Genomic DNA, 17,469 nt, shown 5'->3' with positions numbered 1-17,469 from the left:
GGTTTTTATTTAATTATTTGCTGGACAAATTAATTTAGAAATGTTGATATTTTATTATTTTGATTGTAAATTAATTAATTCATATTTCAAAATTAAGGGATTAATTAATACAAATTAGTTTAGGAAACTTCAAAAAATTCGGTACTTTCCTAATTTCTTTTTATGTTGGTTGAAATTAATCTAGTTGTTTTAAGGTTTGATATTTTGTAACTTTAGCCTATTCAAGGGCTTATTTTTCAATGGAACAATAGCTTAGATTCTTATTCAAAAATTATTTATAAGAAAAATTCTCTTTGTTCTTTTGGAACATCTAAAATATCGAACAGAGATCGCGTGTTTTAGTTTGACTTATCAATAGGACATCCATCACCTATTGTAGCATCTTTTTCATTAATTAGGGATCAAAGTGACCATTAGAATCTGCATTTAATTTCAATTTGGACTTGTATAATACAGGTTTAAGAGCAAATCGATCTACATTCGCATCACCTTATAAAATGCCACAAAGCCATCAGACTTAGAGAAAATGGCTTTGGCATGTACAATTAGAGCCATGAAGTGGGCATATCATTTGTTTTAAGTTTGGCCATGTGGTGCATGATGTTTGGTGTGTGGCCTTCATTCTTTGAAGTGGCCATGCCAAAATAGTCTTCCATAAGTTATGTGCAGATCCTTGTGATGTGGGCACTTTACCAATTAAAGTGGGCTTGGTATTTCAAAGTGCTTAACCGATCCTTAGCTATAATCCTCTACACTTCGTTTCATATCTTAATTTTTTTCTCTTCCAATCTTCACTCCAAGTCTCCAACCATACCTAAGCTTTTAAATTCATTTAACCCATTGTCTAAACACTAATTTCAAGTTCCAAATTCAAGTTCTCATATCTTTGACTTTTTAATCCAAGACCTGTTACCTAGTTTCAAGAATTAAATTGGAGTTCAAGTTTCCTATCATGAAGAAAGAAAAAAATAAAAAATAAAAAACAAAATAAACATCTTCCATTTTTCTCTCTTCTATCTCAAACTACGAATAATAATAAAAAGCAGGTAAATAAATATTATTATAACACCATCTAACTTGTTATTTTTTCAACACTATATTTTTATTATAAAAAATATTAGTATTCCTTTTATATTTTACTTTTGTTTCAATATAGTACCCTGTTTTAAAACTTTTATTCAACAATTAAAATTTAACCCTTTTGACCTTTTTTGTCCCACTTCTATAGTTTTTTTTTCAATGAACTTTCAAAAAAGACTGGAAAAGAAAAAAAAAAGACAACACAGAAATACATATATACTTATCCTAAAATTGCCAAAAAAATTTAAAATATTTGTGTTAAAATCTCTCTTTCTCAATTTATCCAAAAACATAATGAGTTATATATAATAACAGCAACTGCCTTAAATATAAATTCATAAGTTAATCTTAATATATTTGAATTTTTTTCTTTTTTCTTAAAAGAAAAACAAAAAAGTTAATTATGAGTATGATCATATTATTTTTATTCATTAATTTTCATTATTTTTTATGTTTAAAAATGTATAAAATAATTTCATTAAATGAAAGATAAATTTGTAAAATTTTTAACTTAATTCGTAAATATTTTAAAAAAATAATGCAATATTAAAGGAAAAGTGAAATGCAAATAGATTATACGGACATTTTTCACAATTGAAATGTAATACTAAAAAAAATAGCAAAATAGGAGGGTTTATAGTGATGTTTACCGTAAAATTCATCCTAATTATTTTTCTTTTCTTTCCATTAAAAAATCATTCAATCGCTTATTCTTTCTTTTTTTTTTTTTCCTTTTTGGGTCCATATCATGATTCCTTAATTTTTTAAAATAATAAAAATCCAATCATTGTTTCTAGCTCTTTCTTCTTCTTTTTTTTCCATAAAAAAATTCATCAAAGACATAAAAATTTAAAATTTTACCTTTTTTTTTCCCCCATGATCGACGTAAGTATTTTTTTGCAATTGGGTTTATTCTCTAATATGATGTTAATGAGAAGTGAAAAATATCCGTATTGTCAACCTATGTATACAAGATTTTTAGATCTCATTTATTTCTTTCTTTTCTAATAACTAACACGTACAAAAAAAAAAAAAATCTATCATTTCTCTCTCTCCCATCACAAATTACAAATAAAAACAAAAAAAATCTATCATTTCTCTCTCTCCCATCACAAACTACAAATAAAAACAATCATTCTGATTATTTTCTTTTCTTTCCATTAAATCGTTTTTCCACAAAAAAATATTTAATCACTGATTCTAATTTTTTTTTCTTTTTTTTTCCCCATATAATCTAATCATTGATTCCCCTTTTTTCTTTTTTCCTCCATAAAAAATATCAAATCAATAATACTCTATTTTTCTCTACAAAAAAAATCCAAGACACAAAAACTTAAATTTTTAATGAGTTTTTTTTTCTTTTTTTTTTTTTTTTTTTTGACTAGACATAACTTTTTTGCAGCTGGGTTTCCACTCTCTAATATGGTCTTGATGAGGTGTAGAAAAAGGAAAAGTTTGCTTGATCCAATATGGAAAAATAATAAAAGAAATCACTGTAGTGGCGGATCCTAACGGAATATAGTGTCTATCAACAGAGGAGGAGGCTTAAAAGGAAGGATAAACTAATCAAGATCCATAAATCCAAAAGAAGGAAAATGCTAGTGGAAAGTCGAGAAGTGTCGATAGGTCTAATGTGCATGCTGATGCTGTCCCGTGCCATGGTGATTTCTCCTAATGTCTCTATTGATCAAGATTGCTTAAACAATCACCAAGGGAAAGGATGTTAAAAGACATAAGATCCAAATGACTATGAAACTTATCACCAAGAAAGTCCATGTTAACGGTGATAGAGTCTAGACTACCATGAATATGATTAATATGAATCCACGTGACTAGTAAGTGACTCAAAATGATGATCTAATTAAGAAGATAGATGCTGAAATAGACCATTTAGAGCATTTTGAGGAACTATATGGGAGGAGGTGCAGCATGCTACTCTGCATCCCCACCATCCTATTGACCATGGACTGGCTATCCACCCTATGAGGCAGCTAGAACAATGGTTTCTGCATAGCATCAATGACTCGTACTTTTCTAGATGATATGGCCATCTACAAGAGAAATGATAGTCTCACCTTAAAGAGTAGTAGGAATGTGAATTTCATAAAAATCAAAGATCCTATATACAAGACTAGGGAAAATAAGACCCTTGGCTTGAATAGTATGACTGTATCAAACATGGACCAATATATGTACAAACAAGGATCCAAGGGCTCATCAAAATTGATGGTGTACTAAATGTTGGCTCACTCAACCATAATGTACCCTGTGTTCTTCATGAGATCAACGTTATGCAAGATAAAAAGGTTGAAGACCCTATAGATCCTAAATAGCTAACCACTGGACTAACAAGTGCCAAGATGTCAAACCTCTACACTTATATCTCTAGTAAAAGTGTGATAAACAAGAAGTGGATTATGAGAAGCACACGCACCATGTTAAGGTGGAGAAGATGTTGGCAAAGGAGGAAAACCAAGGTTAAACCAAAAGATAAAGAATATGAGCGACCTAAAATATGGAATCACACAAGTCTACAGTACTAATAGGAGGGAGACAATCATAGCAAGCCCTAATTGCCTCATGAGAAATAGGAAAAGTTAATATCCTATAAAAAGGAACCCAACTTTTATAAGTGCAAATAAGCTAATGAAACTATATGGGAAGAGAATCTAGGACAAACTCACACTTAATACATAAAAGGAGGTGAGTAAATAATATAAGTTTTCTCATAAGATGCACCATGAAGAAAAGGAAAAGGAAGTGAGGACTTATGTGGAAGACCCAAAGAAGATGAAAGGTAGTTGAAATGGAAGCTCTAGGAGTAGGAGTCGATGGGGCCTCTTTTGACCACCAGCCATGATCAAAAGATAGACATAGGAATTCTAAATCAAAACTAAGAAGGAGACAACCTAAAACAAACTAGAATGTGGCTAAAGATTCGGACAAAAAACTATTTTATCTCAAGTAGACTCCCCCTCTCTCATATAATAATCATATTTTTTTAATTTTTTATATAAATTATTGAAAATAAAAATAAAATTCTTTCTTTTTCTTTCTATTTAACAAAAAATAAAAAATAAAAAATAAAAACTTATTTTCACACACCTTAGAAGTACATTTCAACATTGGAAATCCAATGGCTAACTCATTTTTTAGATGTCTTATTCATGAGGAGTTACTTTATTAACCATAGATTTAAGATCCTAATAAAATAAGATTTGACATTTTAAATTATTTCAACCAAATCATTTCTCACGATAAAAATTTCAATCACTTAAAGAATAGACAATGACATGAGTATGTATGAACAAAAATTTTTCTAGAAATTTTCAAAAGGTTTCATGAACAATGAATATCACTTTAACCCAGTTATTCAAAATCTAAAACCTAACAAACAAGAAGAATGATATATCATCACTCACATGGTGAATTCATCTACAAAAAGAAACTCTCAATAGATAGAATTTGCCAATTTAATATATGCACATATGCAACAATAACACTCAATCAATGGAACACACACCTATAGACGTTTCAATATTCTCAAAATGAATAGGATCCAAAAGTCTAGTGTACAAATCAACAAGTTAATTCTCAATGCACACATACTTCAAGGAAGCAATACCTACCTCTATATGATCCCTAATGAAATATTGCCTAATGTTAATATGCTTGGTGCATGTGTGCTAGACAGGGTTCTTAAATATATATATATATATATATATATATATACATATAGCACTTGTATTATCATATAAAATGGTAAGGGGGACTACATGCAATGTCATCATCTTGCAACATAGTCTTCATCCACAACAACTGAGCGCAACAACTTCCTACAACAATGTACTCTACCTCAAATATAGACAAAGATATGCAATTTTGCTTTTTGCAGCAAAAAGCTACCAAACAATTGCCCATGTAAAAATAACCCTTAGAAGTATTTTTCCTATCACCCACATTTCTTGCTCAATCTGCATCCAAATAGCCAACCAACTTTGTAGATGTATCTTTGGAGTATTAAATACCAAAACTGGAAGTCCCACTCAAATATCTAATAATCCTCTTCACTACTTGCGTATGTGATTCCTTAATATTTATTTGATATCTAGCATAGATACCAACACTAAAAGCAAAATCTAGGCAATTAACTATAAAATATAAAAGACTACAAATCATGCTCCTTTAAAAGGTAGGATCCACATCTACACCACTCTCATTTTTTACTCTTGGCTATGCACTCCATATGTATTCTAACATGCTTAGCCTTTTCCAACCCAAGCCATTTTCACTAATTCCTTGCATACTCAACTTGAGATAGAAAAATTCCATTTCTTTCATGCTTAACTTGGAAACCTAGAAAGAAATCCAACTCTTCAACCATACTCATCTCAAACTCATTCTTCATCATCTCAACAAATTAGTGTGCATCTGACTCCTTCATGTGACTCCTTTATGGAACCAAAAATGATATCATGCACATAGATCTGAGTGATGACGATACTTTTCTTATCCCTTTTGATGAAAATAATCTTGTGACCTCCCACTTTCTTGCAGCCTTGTTCTCAAAAAGGAACCAAGCCTCTCATACAATGCTTTAGGATTTTTCTTCAATCCATGCAAAGCTTTCTTGTATTGACGATCTCAAATCCTTTAGGTTTTCCACATATACTTCTTCCTTAAGTGTCCAATTCAAAATGGCAGTCTTTATATCAATTTGAAAAAGTTTGAATATAAAATGACAAGCTAAAGCTAACAAGAATCTAACAAGAATCTAACTGACTTTCAATGACTACCTTGAATGAAGGTCTCATCAAAATAAAAACCTCCTACTTTGGTATACCCTTCTGCTACTAGCTTTGCCTTGTTTCTCAATATGGTCCTAAATTCATCCATCTTGACAAGTACCAAACATCATTCTTTCTAAATTGATTCAGCTTTTTTTGTATTAAATTTACCCAGTTCTCATCCAACAATGTTTTCTTGACATTCTTTGGCTCAATCAATGAAGTATAGAACAAATAGATCACTTCGTTGTCAACCTATCTCTTGGTTTTAACTCCAGTGTTCAGATTACCAATGATGTCATATATAGAATGCATCTTCTTAACCCGGCCTTAAGGCACATCCTTATTCTCAATAGTTTTCTCAAGGACAATGTTCTCGTCCTTAGGCTTAAGTTCAATCTCTTTCTCAAAAATCTCATTATCTATAAATTCATAGACTAGTTCCACAGTTGAGTCATCTATAACTACATTGATAGATTCTATAATGGTGGAAGTCCTCAAGTTGTAACTTTGTAATCTCTACTAGTCAAAGCATATCCCAGACAGACAATTATATCACTTTTAGCATCAAACTTTCAAAGGTATACTCTATCCTCCAAGATGTACCAATTACTACCAAAAACTTTGAAATGCTTCACTATTGGCCTTTTCCCTTGAACAACTCATATGAAGTTTGTCTGGTCCCTGGCTAAGATATACTCTAGTGACAATATAACAAGCAATGTTTACAGTTTTAACCTAAAAATTCTTGGCATACTTTTTACTAGTAAGAATTAGTCTAACCATCTCCTGAAGTACTTTATTTCTTCTTTCAATCACTCCATTCTATTTTGAAGTCCTAGGATTAAAAAAACTCATGACTAATCCTATTTGTAGAACAAAAATCATTGAACTCTAAATTCTCAAACTCCTTCCTATGATCACTCCTGAGATAGACAATCTTACCAATGTTTCCTTCCCCTTTATTCTGAAGTACAGCACACAAACATTTAAAAAGCTCAAAAGCATTTGATTTCTCCTTAATAAATCTCCCCCATGTATATCTAAAGAAGTCATCAGCCATCCCAAAAATGTATCTGTTACTTCCAAGACTATCTGTCCTCATAAGACCCATCAAATATATTTGTATAAGCTTTAATAGTCTAAACGTAGCTAGAAATTGATCTTTCTTATGAATAGCTCTACATTGCTTTCCAATCTGACATGGTCCATGCACATATCTTAATTTATATGATTTCTTGGGCAGGTACCTCACTAGCTTGAACTTAAAGATTTTATGAAGATCTCTATAGTTCATGTGTCCAAGTCTCCCATGTCACAACTCAAAAGGAGATATTAAAGAATTGCAACAAATCTTCTCAACAAGAGGGAAAACGTAGTAATAATTATCCTTAGTTCTATCTCCTTTGAGATGCACTTTTCATCATCGTCCAACACACTTCATGTTCCTACAATAAATTCAACATTGTACTCATCATCAAAAATTCAACCAATACAAATCAAATTAACCCCCCTCAACATAAAGTATACCATCCAATCTAGAAATACCAAGAGCTTCAACTAAACCCTTTCCAAGTACTCTTGTACTTACTGCCATGACCAAAATGTAACTAAGTCTTCACGACAATCCTCAAAGCTGACAAAAATGTACTTGTATCCAATCATGTGTCAAAAGCGTCCACTATTAAAATACTATTAACTTGAGACTTAAGCTTTCAATGCAATATGAATAACCAAGCACATCTATTCATCTTTTAGCCTATATTCAGTCTTAGTGGTGACTGCACTACTCACGGGAAGAGTGTTCGTCTTGTTTTTCTAGGCTATGATTCATCCCTTAACTGAAAGCTATTAGGTTTGATGTGTCCTTTTCTACTACAATAATGACAAACAGAAATGAATATTCCATTAGATTGTCCATAAAAATCATAAGAAGGTCTAGAAAGTTGAGGTTAAGGCCTTCTTTGAGTGGGAATATAAGAGTTTTTCTTCATGATATAATCCTTCTTTTTAGCTTTCTATAGGGAAACCCCTCTTCATAACTTCTTTCTGTGCGATGTGGTCTTAAAATTAGATAAAGTAGAAGTTTCATCAATAGGGAAACCCCTCTTCATAACTTCTTTCTGTGCGATTAACTTCTCTTACTTCACAAATGTGGTCTTAAAACTAGATAAGGTAGAAGTTTCATCAATATATCCAAGTCCTCTCATGTCATTTGATTCCTTGCCAATACTTAGAATGTAATCAAGTTTTTTTGTTCCATTTAAAAAATTCTTAATGGTTTCCTTAGCTTGCTCCAACTCTTTCTTCAGACAACTCTTACTCAACGTTAACTTCTCAACTAGTTTGTTCTCATCACTCATCGAAATTTCTAAAACCCTGCTTTATTAATTAGAGACTTGTTAGAAGCTTTTATATTCTTTAAACTAGTCATATTTATTTTAATCTCTGCAATCCTCTAATCCTTCTCTTTTACCAAGGTCTTTAACTTATCATTTTCCTTCACTTTCTCTCTGTGATTCAAGGTGACCTTAATAGGCTTCTTTTTAATATTCAAGCTCTATTAAAACAAGTCATTATATACCTTCTGTAGATCATCTCCATCATAAGCCTCATCCTTAAACCAACACTCTGTGAAGAAATCAACTTAGATCTACAATGATTAGAAAAGTGTGAAGCCATAAAATTTGCAAAGTTCAGCTTGCCATCATCCTTATTATTGTCACTAGAACTATCTGAGTCTTTATTAGAATCTATACAAGTTATTTTTAAAAAATTTTCTTTTTCCTTTTTCTTCGCCAGACTCATTCTTCTTCCTTTTAGGACATTCAGGTGGCAATTTTCCCACTTAATGGTGCATGCATTACCTGGCTAGCATGTACACCTTGGTATCACCTTATTTCTTTTTATGAGTTTATATTTTCTTGTTTGTTTTAATTGATGCAAGGTATATTTTGATGATGTTTTGTGCCATTTTGATGATGCTTTGTGCCTAAGTTAGGTATGCAAAAGCATTGGCAAAGATATGCACAAAAGAGTAGGAACATTATGCTTGAAATGCCTATAGTGCTAGATTCATAATTTCCAGCAATATATGTCCACTTTTTGTGTTATATCTCAGGATGAAAAAAAGTTTTGGGCTAAAATTTTGATGGATGTCTATAGACATATAGAGAAGACTATAATCCAAATTTTAGGTTAAAATGACATTGGGGAAGTCCATTTTCTATTCTAAATATAGTGCTGTATCTGATGGGCTTAGTGTGCAGAGTTTGGGTTAGTTTTTGAGTTATTTGACTCATGATCCAGTTCCAGAACATTCCTATCTCATGGAACAATATTTCTTGATGACCAAGGATGCTTCAAACTAATTTTTGTAAATAGATACAAAGGGGAACTAAGTAGGTGAAGCTTATTCGATTGTTTACCCAAACTAGTTAGACAATAGGAACTTAGTTCAAACCATGTACCACTTTTTTGCTGTATTTGAAATAGACATGTTGCAACTAGTTTCTACCTCTTTTGTATATGAAAATTTAGATTGACCATTTTATTTTTTAAATTTCAAATGGTTTACTCACTTTGTAAGCTCACATGCTTGGCATGTGTAAACTAGTTGTAATTTCATGCTTATATTGTTAAATGAATGAGACGGCTGAATAACGAAGCCTCATTTTCAAAAATCAATGTGTTATCCTTCTCCTTCTCTCTTCTTCAATATCTTATAACACTCTAGAAACCCTAAAATCTAGAAAACACTATAACCAAAACCTAAAAATACAACTTACACACCACCATTCCCAAGAGCATCACTAAATGCTTGCTTGTTGCTAACACTTCAAGCTAGCTTGCTCTTGGTCATAACCTTCTCACTCTAATAAAGTAGTATCAAACTAAGGCATATTTTTGTGAGATTTGTAAGGTTTTTAGGCTGATTCTATCCTTGAGAGTGAAGAGATACTTGAAAGCACAAATATATTTTCATATTCCTTCATATCCAAAAGTAACATTCACATGGCTTCTTCAAGTTTTTTATCTCCTTCTCCTCCTACCTTCAATGGGGAGAACTACAACATTTGGGGTATCAAGATGCAAGCCTAATTGAAGGCTTATGGCCTTTGGGAGGTCCCCATAAATCCTTAAGAACCTGAGCATTTGAGACAAGGAACAATGGTCAACCAAATCAAACACCATGAGGACGAATTGGCTAAAGGTTTCAAGGCTCTCACCGCCATTCATTCTTGTATTAGTGACACCATTTTCACAAGGATAATGGCATGTGAGAGTGCTAAGGAAGCTTGGGACAAACTTCAAGATGAGTTCTAAGGGAGTACAAGGACAAGGCAAATGCAAATCATTAACCTAAGGAAGGAGTTTGAGACTGTTAAGATGAAAGATAAATAAACAGTTAAGGAGTTCACCATAAGGCTTCTGAATGTGGTAAATCAAATTGGGTGCTAGGTAAAAGACTAACTGACCAATGGATTGTAGATAAGGTGTTGGTCTCCTTGCCCGAGAGGTTTGAAGCTAAGATATCTTCATTGGAGGAGTCAAGGAAACTAAATGAAATTTCCTTAACGAAGTTTGTGAATGCCTTGCAAGCTATGGAGCAAAGGAGGAGGATTAGACATGAAGAATCAATGGAGGCTGCATTTGTGTCTAAACAACATCAAAAGACACAAAATCAAAAGAAGAACAAGCCGAAGGTCATAAAGAAAAAAGGTGAAACTAGCAAACCTGGGTGGAAGTCTTATGAACCTTGTCACCATTGCAAGAAGAAAGGTCATAATCCAATAAGGTGTTGGTAGAGGCCGGATGCATTTTTCCATAAATGCCAACAAAAGGGTCATATGGAGAGAGTATGCAAGGCTAACAAGAAGGATAAATAACAAGCAAATGTTGCTAAAAGTAATGCAAGTGATAGTGAATCCAAAGAGTTATTTGTTGCTACTTGTTTTAGTAGCATCAAGAATAATGAATGATGGATCATTGATAGTGGAGCAACACACCATATGTCACATAAGCATGAGTGATTCAAAAACTTGAACAGGAGCAGCTATAACAAAGTCAAAATTGGAAATAAAGCCTTGATAGAAGTGAAAGGCAAAGGAAATGTGGTGATACACACCACCTAAGGTATCAAAACTATCCATCATGTTCTCTATGTACCTTATTTATTTGAGAACTTACTTAGTGTAGGTCAAATGCTTGAGAACAAATATGCAGTACATGATGAGAATCCGTCTATACCTATACAACGGACTACCCGCTGAGGTTCTGATCCTATACAAATGAAGACAGGGCCAATCATTAGGGCACAAGTGAAGAGATTTAAGGAAAACTTGGCTGGATTCATATAAGGAGTTATTAAATCTCAAGAGGGCAAGCTAATACCCAAAGAATCAAAGCCCATTTTATGCATCCAAGTGATGAAGGCTGAGATGGACTCGAGTAGCTGTTTTGGTGCATCTGTAGACTTCGGGCAACAAAGAATGGATTCAACACTTTATGAAATTGATTGATATCACCAAGAGACCATATAATCATGTCAAGGCTGAACTAAAGCTGATCAAAAGTTTCTTGTGCGCATAAGTCTTCAATTTGGTCGAAAATGCTCACTTTAGGTGTTGGCTTCGACTTCTTTTGTTAATCAAGCAAGTTTGACTTATTCCAATCAAGGGGAAACATATGGAAATCAATATTAATTCTATTTGGCATCCTACATGTCATATGGGAGCTGATTTGGAGCCTCTACAAGCTGAAAATTGGTCAAAGATACCTTTGTAGTTAAACTAGTCAACTAGTTTTCTAATTTCATTTTGACTTTTTGTTTTAGGAAACTAGCTTTTATTTTGATTTTATTTAATTATTTTTCTGGAAAATTAACTTAGGAAATTTATTATTTTATTATTTCAATTGTAAATTAATTAAGTCCTAATTCAAAATAAGAGAATTAATTAATACAAATTATATTAGGAAATGGCATGAAATTAGACAATTTCCTAATTCGATTCTATGTTGGCCGAAACTTCCTAATCCTTTTAGGATTTTATTTTTTTCTTTCAAAGCCTATTTAAAGGCTTATTTTCAATGAAAAATCAACTTAAATATTATTCAGAAAATTAATTGTGAGATAGAATTCTTTTTGTTCTCTTTGAACACCTAAAACACCATTAGAGAGTGAGTGTTTTAGTTTTGACTTATAAATAGGACTTCCATAACCTATTATGGCATCTTCATTATACAAAGGTTTCTAATCACAGGTTGGTTAAGGATTAAGGTTTTTCCATAAGAACTTGAACTTATTGAGATTCGGGCTAATATAATACGGGTTTAGGCACGAGTCGACTTGGATTCGTATCATTACACTTCTCAAACATGACATGCACTATAGTTGATCCTCATGAAAATGAATCGATGTGTGTTGGAATGAAGAATAATAATTTTAGGTTGAATATGGCTGAAAATGGTGCATCAGTTGCATTGAACTCCAAAGTTGAGAACACCTTTCAACTTTGGCATAAAAAACTAGGCCAGCTTTAAGTCATTGTTAGGCACACATGAACTTGTTAGGAACATGCTATTGGTGGAGAAGCAAGAACATGGATATGAAATGTGTCAAAAAGGAAAGTATATTAGTCTAGCATTTCAATCTTGTTCTTGGAGATCAAAAGAGAAGCTAGGACTTATATATTCGGATATTTGTGGTCTTATGAGTGTTCCATCTTTAAATGGCAGCAAGTATTTCATAACTTTCATTGATGATTACTCAAGAATGTGTTGGATATATTTCCTTGAAATTTACAAGCTTCGGAGAATTTTGCAGACTTTATGAAGTTAGTGCAAAATCAATCCGGTCGCACTATAAAGGTGTTAAGGACGGACAATGATGGGGAATACATAAGTGAGGGTTTCAAACAACTTTGTAAGGATCATGGTATAGTTCATCAATTCACTACACCATATACACCACAACAAAATGGTGTATGTGAAAGGAAAAATCATAATATCATGGATATGACTAGGTGTTTGTTGTTTGAAAGTGGCTTATTAAAGAAGTTTTGGGCCGAAGGAGTTAATACATCCATCTACATCCAAAATAGGCTTTACTCTAAGTCTTTAAGCAGTAAAACCCCATTTGATCTTTGGTTTGGATATAAGCCTTCTCTTGACCATCTAAAGGTGTTTGGAAGCATTTGTTACATTCTAGTACCACAAAAAAAGAGAGGAAAGCTTAATAAAAGGTCATAAGTTGGTGTCTTGGTTGGCTATAGTGATGTGACCAAAGGATATAGAGTGTACAACTTGGAAACTAAAAAACTTGTGATTAGTAGAGATGTGAAAGTTGATGATGAGGAAGCTGAATGAGTTTGTAGTAAGGAGAAGTTAGCTAGTATGGATGAAAACAATCGGCTTGAAGCTCATGATAAGGATGAGGAACAAGGAAATGATGAAGGTGCCTCCCATGATGATGAGTATGATGAGAATGAGTTAGAAATTTTCATAGGGGCTGATTTGGAGATTGGTGATGGTGTGAGAGGCACAAGACCTCTTAATGAGATTTATGAAAGGTGTAATGTGGCATTGAGTGATCCAATCAATGTCCAAGAGGCTATGGCAAGAAAGAAGTGGAGATAAGCCAAGCAAGATGAAATCGATATAATAAACAAGAATGACACTTAGATCTTGGTAACAAAACCGAAAGTAAAGAATGTTATTGGGGTGAAGTGGATCCTTAGGACCAAGTCCAATCTGGATGGGTCCATAAACAAGCACAAGGCAAGGTTTTTTGCCAAAAGATATGCATAATAAGCCGGTGTGGATTATGGAGAGATTTTTGCACCGGTTGCAAGGATGGATACCATAAGACTTCTCCTTGCAATTTCGACACAAAAGTCTTCAAAAGTATATCACCTTGATGTGAAATCGGACTTCTTGAATGGAGTATTAAAGGAGGAGGTCTATGTTATGTAACCTAAAGGTTTTGTAAAGAAAGAAAGTGAAAAGAAAGTATACAAGCTACACAAGGCCTTGTATGGCCTTAAACAAGCTCCTAGGGCATGGTATGCCAAGATAGATGGTTTTTTTTGACAAAGCATGGATTTAAGAGGAGTCCTAATGAGCATACATTATATATTAGGACTCATGGTTGCATGGTGTCAATGTCTCTTTATGTTGATGACCTCCTAGTGATCGGTGGTATTGATAAAAAAGTGAGCAATTTCAAAAGTGAGCTAGAATTTAACTTTGAGATGTCTAGCCTTAGAGAGATGAAATACTTTCTTGGAATTAAAGTTGTCCAATGATTCAAGGGCATCTTCATATCTCAAGAAATCTATGTGAAGGAGTTGCTCAAGAAGTTTGAGATGGAGGAATGCAATAGTGTTTCCATACCTATGAATAAAGGCACCAAGTTGGTGAAGGATGATGATCCTCCAAAGGAAAATCCTTCCATCTATAAAAGTTTGATTGGTAGCTTTTTATAAGTATACTCTACTAGATCGGATATCATATTTAGTGTGGCTATTTTTTCAAGATTTATGTATAGTCCATCACAAAATCATCTTACTTGTGCAAAAAGAATCCTAAGGTATTTGAAAGGTACAAGTGATTTTGGTGTATGGTACAAGGATCCCATGAATGAAGCTTTGCTTGGTTATAGTGATAGTAATTGGACTGGTTCTTTAGATGATAGCAAGGGTACATTGGGATAAATTTACATGCTTGGAAATGGTCCTTTCTTATGGAATTCTAAAAAGCAACAAACGGTTGCACAAAGCACCATGGAAGTCGTGTATATTGCTTGCTCAAGTTATGCTAATCAAGGTATTTGGCTTAGGAAATTGTTGGAAAACTTGAGCTTGAAGCAAGAGGAAGCCATGGTAATATTGTGTGACATTACTTAAATAATATAAATTGCATAAAATCCAATCCAACATGGGAGGACCAAGCACATACCTGTCAACTATCATTCCTTAAAGGAATTTGAAGCAAGTGGTGAAGTGAGGCTGGAGCATGTGACTTCTAAGGAGAACTTGGAGAATATCTTCACCAAGACATTGGGAAAGAAGAGATTTGAGAATACTTCTCAATGTCTCATAAAAAATTGCCAAGGAGGAGTGTTGAAGTGTGGCAATTTTGTCACTTGATGGTGCATGTATTACCTGGCTAGCATGCACACCTTGGTATCACCTTCTTTATTTTTTATGAGTTTATATTTTCTTGTATGTTTTAATTGATACAAGATATATTTTGATGATGTTTTGTGCCTAAATTATGTACGGAAAAGCATTGGCAAAGCTATGCACAAAAGAGTAGGAATATTATGCTTAAAATGCCTATGGTGCTAGATTCATAATTTTCAGCAATATAAGTCCACTATTTGTGTTATATCTCAGGCTGAAAAAGGATTTTTGGGCTAAAATTTTGATGGATGTCTACATAAATATATAGAATACTATGGTCCAAATTTCAGGTTAAAATGATATGGGATTTTCTATTCTAAATAGGTTGCTGTATTTGATGGGCTTAGTATGCCGAGTTTGGGTCAGTTTTTGAGTTATTTGACTATGGTCCAGTTCCACAACATTCCTATATCATAGAACAATATTTTTTGATAACCAAGGATGCTTCAAACTGATTTTTTGAGCAGATATAAAGGGAAACTAAGTAGGTGCAGCTAGTTTGTTTGTTTACCTAAACTAGTTAGACAATAGGAACTTAATTCAAACCATGTGCCCCTTTTTTACTATATTTGGAAGACATGCTGCAGCTGGTTTCTACCTTTTTTTTGTATGGAAAGTTAGGTGTTGACTATTTTATTTTTTAAATTTCAAATGCTTTACTCACTTTGTAAGCTCACATGCTTGGCATGTATAAACTAGTTATAATTTCATGTTTATATTGTTGAATGAATGAGATGGCTGAATATCAAAGCCTCATTTTCAAAAACCAACGTGTTCTCCTTCTCCTTTTCTCTTCTTCAACATTTTAGAATACTCTACGAACCCTAAAAACCAGAAAACACCCCAACCAAAACCTGAAAACACAACTCATACACAACCATTCCCAAAAGCATCACCAAAAGCTTACTTGTTGCTAACACTTCAAGTTAGCTTGCTCTTGGTCATAATTTTCTCACCCCAACATCTTTCACTTCATTGCACTGAACCTATCCAAAACCCTTCTTTCTTAAAGATTGCTTATTTCCTTTACTCACATCATTTCTAAAATTTCTATGTCTATCTTTATCTTTCATTGAATAAGACATTCCCATTTTATTCCTCTTGAATTTTCTAAACTTCTTCACAAAGAAAGTCATCTTCTTCTCATCTATGTCAAGGCCGTCATCATAAGAATTAGTATGCTACAAGTCCTCACTGATCATCTTTAAGGCCATACTCTTTCCCTTTTTATCAAGAACAAGTTCATCTCATAAGTTATTAGTGATCCAACCGACTTATCAAGTCTCATCTTCTCAATGTCCTTGCTTTCCTCAATGGTCATCATTTTGGCTTTGAATCTTTCAAGAAGAGACCTTAGAATCTTGCTTATCAACTTGTGCACAAGTATGCTCTCTCTAAGGCTATGGCTAGAATTTACTATCTCGCTAAACTTGGTATAGAAGTCAAAGAATGTATCATGATCCATGCTCTCAACTCTAGTGGTCAAAACTGAAGTTTAGACCTCTTAACCACTACATTTCCTTTACATGCCAACTCTAAAATATCCCATGCTTCATTGGATACCTCATAATTCTATACTCTCTTGAACTCATTCTATTATCTATGCACAAAAAATAGCATATAACCCTTTAGAATTCTATCCACTTGCTGTAATCTCATCATTAGTTAACTGATCCATAGGCTTAGGAATCTCAAATCTGAGTAAAGAACTGATGCCTTTCAACCACTAACCACTTAACACCAAACTCTCATCCTAACCTTCTATAAAATGTAGTTTGATCCATTAAGTAAAGGAATCCAAAGCATTGAACTACCCCTTCTAATTGTATCTGTATCCAAAAAATCTCACCAAGGCTATCAAATTTGAAACTATGGTAACTGAGTTTTGATACTAATTAAAGATTTGGAAAAGACTAAAAAATGGTTGAATAAGCTTTTCAGAAGACTTAGGCTTCCTTTTGATGATTAGGAAATAGAGAATCTGCAAGAGCCTAAGCTTATTTCTTATCATCTCCATGCTCCAAAACTACAGATTCAAAGTTTTATATATCAATAGACGAGGACTCAACCCTCCCACAAACAGGAAATTTAAATGCAATGAAGTAAACAATAAGGACTCAGCCCCCCTACAATTAGAAAATAAAAATGCACAAAAATAAAAAAATGAAGGCTTTATCCTCTTCTTGCAAAGGAAGTAAAAGTAAAATGCTGAAAGATAAAAAATCAAGTACAAAGATTTCTTCATGGAAACCCTACATAGGAGAAATTACGATTGCCAATCACCACATCTAATCTAAAAGTCTATTATATTATAAATCAATTATGCAATCATACAAATAAACCTAACCTAAGTGTAAGGAATGTTACTAACATTCCTAACCATCGAGATATTGGGTGGTTGACTTTTTGATGACAAA

This window comes from Ziziphus jujuba, chromosome 6 (assembly GCF_031755915.1).
Source record: "Ziziphus jujuba cultivar Dongzao chromosome 6, ASM3175591v1".
In the NCBI taxonomy this organism is placed as follows: Eukaryota; Viridiplantae; Streptophyta; class Magnoliopsida; order Rosales; family Rhamnaceae; genus Ziziphus; species Ziziphus jujuba.
This window is presented reverse-complemented; position numbering follows the sequence as displayed.